Genomic DNA, 5511 nt, shown 5'->3' with positions numbered 1-5511 from the left:
GGCTCAACAAAAGATTTTTTTTTTTCTTTTTTTTTGCTGATTTCGATGGGAATTGCATCAAAAGATCCAAACCAAACAACAATCTCGGAAATGCTGGACATCCCCTAATTCCTCCCCAGTCTTGCCGCTATGACGTGGCTCAAAGTCAAACTAAAGGATGTGACGAGCCTTTTTGGCCCACGGGTGGGTCCGTGGTTGAATACCAGTATGTTCCAGTTTCGGGGCTCTAAAGCATTAAATCGAGCGCAGTATGCAAACCTGTCGAGAAGAAAACGAAACGAAGAACAGAGAAACTTCCCAATTTGTCTCCTTCATTCTCCCCCAAACCCTGAATTTGTCAGTTATATCCAAATTCCCCTAAGTTACATCAATCCCAACTCTAAATCTAAATCTTCAAATCCACAATTTCCAATTCAATAACCTAATCTTCTTCCAAATCTTCCGATTCTAAGAAAACCATTTCACCTAATTTCTCGGTATTTAGTGATCGAAGAAGAATCCCAGATTCCCTTTTGATCACAACAATGGCTCGTCGTTACCGAGGTATTTTCAATGGTATGTGTGGTTTAGTTTTTGTGATTTTCTTTTTCCGCTCACAAAGCCATACAGTTGATAGTAAATTAGAGTCTTTTTCCCCAAATTTGGATTCTAATAATGAATTTGGAGGAGTTATACAGAGGAGGATGTTTGAAACTGGGTGAAACTCAACCTCTATAGTTGACGATGAAAACAATTTGGCAGTGAAGAGTCCATCTTTCTGTTCAGGAATTCGGAAACATGAAGGTTTTGCAAGTGAATGTGAGTTCTTGAAAGCACATCCGTCGTGTACATCTGGTGGTTATTTCGATTACATTACATTTTTCTACTGCGATTGTCAGAATTTTCATGCGTTTGGATATATGGTACTTGCATTATGGCTTGGAGCATTGTTTTATCTGTTAGGTAATACTGCCGCTGATTACTTTTGTTGTTCGTTAGCTAAGTTGTCGAAATTATTGAAATTGCCACCGACTGTTGCGGGTGTTACGTTGCTTCCGTTGGGTAACGGTGCACCTGATGTGTTTGCTAGTATAGCTGCTTTTGTTGGGACTGATGCTGGTGAAGTTGGGTTGAATAGCGTGTTGGGAGGAACTGTTTTTGTTACTTGTGTTGTTGTTGGGATGTTATCATTGTTTGTTGCGGAGAAGAGGGTGAGGATTGATAGGAAGTGTTTTATCAGAGATATAAGTTTCTTCTTGTTTATTCTTGTGTCGTTGTCTGTGATTTTGATTATTGGTAAGATTAGTGTCATGGGGGCAATTGCGTTTGTTTCGATTTATGTTGTTTATGCGATTGCTGTTGCTGCAAATGAGTTCTTTAGGAAACATGCGCCGAAGTTGAGATTTGATGTTGTGACGCCGTTGCTTCCTGTTAGAGGAAGTATTTTCTCAAATGGAAGTGAAGATGAAGAATCTTTTTATAGTCCGTTGCTTGAGGTGAATCATGAGATCTATTCACCAGAACTACAGAATACATTACCGCAATGGATGTGGGCATCAAATGTTGCTATTTATTCAAATCACTCACAGATGCATGGTATGGATGAAAGCTCGAGGCTGTTATGGGGTTGGGTTGATGATGAAACATGTGCAGATAGAAAGAAAATTTCTTGTTCGTATAAGTTATTTACCCTAATGGAGATGCCTTTGGCTCTCCCTAGACAGCTGACAATTCCTATTGTTGAGGAAGAACGGTGGTCGAAATTTTTAGCTGTTGCTAGTGCTTCCTTGGCTCCAATGCTTCTTGCAGTTTTGTGGAATACACAAGATAATATGAGATCTACAAGCAGAATCTTTTCGTGCATCATAGGATTTTTACTTGGTGCTACACTTGGCAGTCTTGCAGCATACTTCACACGAGCTGATCATCCCCCTCGAAGGTTCTTATTTCCTTGGGTTTTCGGGGGATTCTTCATGAGTATTATCTGGTTCTACATTGTGGCTAATGAGCTTGTGGCATTCCTAGTGGCGTAGGGGGTCATTTTTGGGATTAACCCGTCAATCCTTGGATTAACTGTACTTGCATGGGGAAACTCTATGGGTGATTTGATGTCAAATGTTGCTCTGGCTATTAATGGTGGGGATGGAGTACAAATTGCAATGTCAGGATGTTATGCTGGGCCTATGTTCAACACACTTATGGGTTGGGGAATCTCGTTGCTGATTGGAGCTTGGTCTAATAGTCCTGCATCATATATGCTTCCACGAGATAGTAGCTTGATTTATACGATGGGGTTTCTCATGTCAGGACTTATCTGGGCCCTGATTGTGTTACTTCGGAACAATATGCAGCCAAGCAAGATGTTAGGAGTCGGTCTTATGATCATTTACCTAACCTTTCTCACTATTAGAGTGACTAGTGCAATGGGCTTTTATAATTAGCTGTCCTAAGATGATGTTTCCTTGGTAACATGTTCTATTGGGTGCAACCATGCATGCAGTTGATCTTCTTGCAACATCACATGTTACCCTACAAAAATAGACTAAGTTTGCTGCTAGAAAGAAAGAGGACGAGAAGTGAATGGTCAATGGCCAACTTATCGGAATATTCCATCATCGACATTCTCTTAAGCTTACCAGTAAAATCTTTCGCAAGATTCAGGTATGTATACAAACCACGGTGTAACTTACTAACTCATGATATCAGTTTTTCTTGTAATAAACAGATCTCAAAGATGAATTATACTTATTAAAAGTAAGCTCACCAATTAACCCTGTTCGGCATGTATACCTGTAACTATAATTCTTAATTTTCTTCTTAACTTACTGCAGAAATTGTCAATTGAACTGCCGGGAATGATATATAAAACTGGCAAAACTTACAACTTCCAAAGTTTAGTTGACGTCTATGACGTACGCCCAGCTGAAGAAAAGGGTTTCTTTACAGAGGTATGCCAAACCCCTGAGTCACTCTATCTAGCACCTCATTTTATTACTTCCCAAGTATGTCTTTGGGTTTCGGCAAACCATAGTGTATGCTGGTTGATATTACCTTGCTACTACAGTCTACACTAACTACTGAGCAACCAGAATTATCCATGAGCATAACCAATTTGACAAACTGTCTGGCACGACAAAAACACAAGTTCTTAAACTTACTACACATATCTGGAGTCCTTACTGATATTTGTTTAGTTCTACATATAGCCTACCGTTCCTACCTCCCATATTGCTTTCTTGATGAGTCGCAAGGTAAACATAAACTACATATAATGAGAGAGGACCTTACTCGAGTAGATGGAAGAAAATATACGTGACACTTGGTTTGTACATACACTCGTATACCAAAATTCCAAACACCAATAGATAGTTGCTTTCTGAGAGAGGACTTTACTCGAGCTGATAGAAAAAAGTATGTAGCAGTTGTAGGTTTGCTTATTTTGTGATTTCAAATAATGAATTTTAATTGTTACGACAAGCATCGAGGAATCTGGGTTGTCTCATCTTCAAAATGAAATTTAACTTAATTTGGCAGCAAATGTGACATTGCTGAGAAGCTGGCATTTAGCATATTTACTGCACATTGTAATTCATAGATCCATATTTTCTCTGTTTTTCCAATCGATGACTGCTTTTGCTAAAAACACATTACTCTTTTCTTTTTGGTGTCAGGAAAGCAATCTCAACCGAAGATGGTTCAGCTATCCAAGCTAGAGCTGGGACCTTCTTTGCAACCAGTCCTGAAAAAGCAGAGGCTCTGACTTTGCTCGAAGCAGCTTATTGGGCAAGAGACATGGCCATCACAGATTTTGGGGCTGAAGGAGATTGTCAAAGAGAAATTGATTACGCGCAAGGGAAATGCAGCTCAGTTCAATGGAGAAATCAAGCTATCATCTCTGCAGCTCTTAAGATAGTTTGGGGATAAATTTCACGCATAGCAGATGTTTTGGTGAAGGAGGCAGGAACGCAAGGAATTCACTGACAACATGGGAACTCTTTTTTTTTTTTTTTTGCTCTCTCGATAGGTGTAGTTTGGTTCCTGTTACTAGAACTGCTTTAAATGTTTTCTCGAATTCTGTATCAGAGGGTCAAAGTCTGTTGGGGGGATTTTCGTATTTCAGGCAATCTGGCCTGAATGCGGGCAACAAAAAAGAAAGAAAAAAAAGAAAAAACACCAATCTCAACAATCAAATCAAATAAGAAGCCACCCTAAGTTGAAATTCCGTACCAACATGGTTCTGGTGGGCGCAACCACGCATGCATTTGATTAATTGTCTTGCAACATATGCTTCCCGAAGCATGTGTGTGTGGATATATATTTGTAGAGTCACAAAACCCTAAACATCTATCTCTAAAAAAAAAAAAAAAAAACTAAGTTGACAATGGAAAAGAGAGGAAAGGCATCGAGAAGTAAAAGATCAGTGGCCAACTTAACGGAAGATTTAATCATCGAAATCCTCTTATGCTTACCAGCAAAATCTATCGCAGGATTCAGGTGCGTATGCAAATCATGGAATAATTTACTAACTCATGACATTAGTTTTGGTAAGATGAAAAGTAATCAAGATACTAGAAAGGGAAATATCAAACTCCTACAACTGCGAGTGAAGTACGTAAAGTTCATAAAAACTATGAGAAACATATATACAGCACGCGATCGAGATCAGTGATATCCGATGAGGCTGTATATATTGAGTACCCATTTCAAAAGCAGTTTTACCACAATATCCAAATCTTGGGGAGTTATAATGGTCTGATTTGTGTTGAGAGGTTGCCTTTGGTTGCTTCGCAGTGTTTCTTGGGTTGGTTTTGAGATATGGGAGATGAAAGATTATGGGGTCAGAGAGTCTTGGTTTAAACTGTTCAAAACTGACCAAAAACTGATGACAAAATTGGATATCCCATCCTATCACTACTTAAGAAGCGCAGTGTCTTTACAGAATGGTGAAACTCTATTACATGTTCGATTAGATGGTGATATGTATCCATCTTTTTGTTATGAATGGCAGAAGAGATTTAGTGTTGTGAAAATATGCTTGGAGGAAAAGGCAAGACATCGGAACATAAGAAAGTATAGGTACAAGAACTGCATGGTCCAGATGGTGCCGTACATTAGTTTCAGTCAAATCGGGTACTCGTGTCGGGGATAAGCAAGAAAGAAAAGATTACGACAAAGAAATCGGGGTCCTTTATAGGCCTTGCCGTTGTTGATTTCTGCAATGTTTTCCACCTTTTCTTTTTTGAGATAATTGCTGGGATTTTTTCATATAACTCATTCCACAAACTTGCTGAGATAATTGCCGATTTTTAAGGCCAAATACTTGTCCAATCTTCTACTTTTACTTGCTGTGTTGAATTCCAATGGTGCCATGGGGCAATCGTTCTTTTAATTTTATCTTTTTCCTTGTTTTTGGTTGTACATAACTCTTCTCTCGTTTGGTTATCTGGGAGTATTTTTTGACTCATTTAGAGTTCAGTTGATGCAACCCGGGTACCAGCTAGTTTATCATAGACGGGTAGTACAGAAGAGCAT

At 39.0% G+C, this 5511-nt stretch overlaps 1 pseudogene; it reads left to right on the top strand.

Annotated features, from left to right (window-relative positions):
* Nucleotides 1–253: 253 nt before the first annotated feature.
* Nucleotides 254–4150, top strand: LOC113278302 (annotated as a pseudogene).
* The last annotated feature ends 1361 nt before the right edge of the window (nucleotides 4151–5511 follow it).

Source organism: Papaver somniferum, chromosome 1, assembly GCF_003573695.1.
Source record: "Papaver somniferum cultivar HN1 chromosome 1, ASM357369v1, whole genome shotgun sequence".
NCBI lineage: Eukaryota > Viridiplantae > Streptophyta > Magnoliopsida > Ranunculales > Papaveraceae > Papaver > Papaver somniferum.
This window is presented reverse-complemented; position numbering and strand designations above follow the sequence as displayed.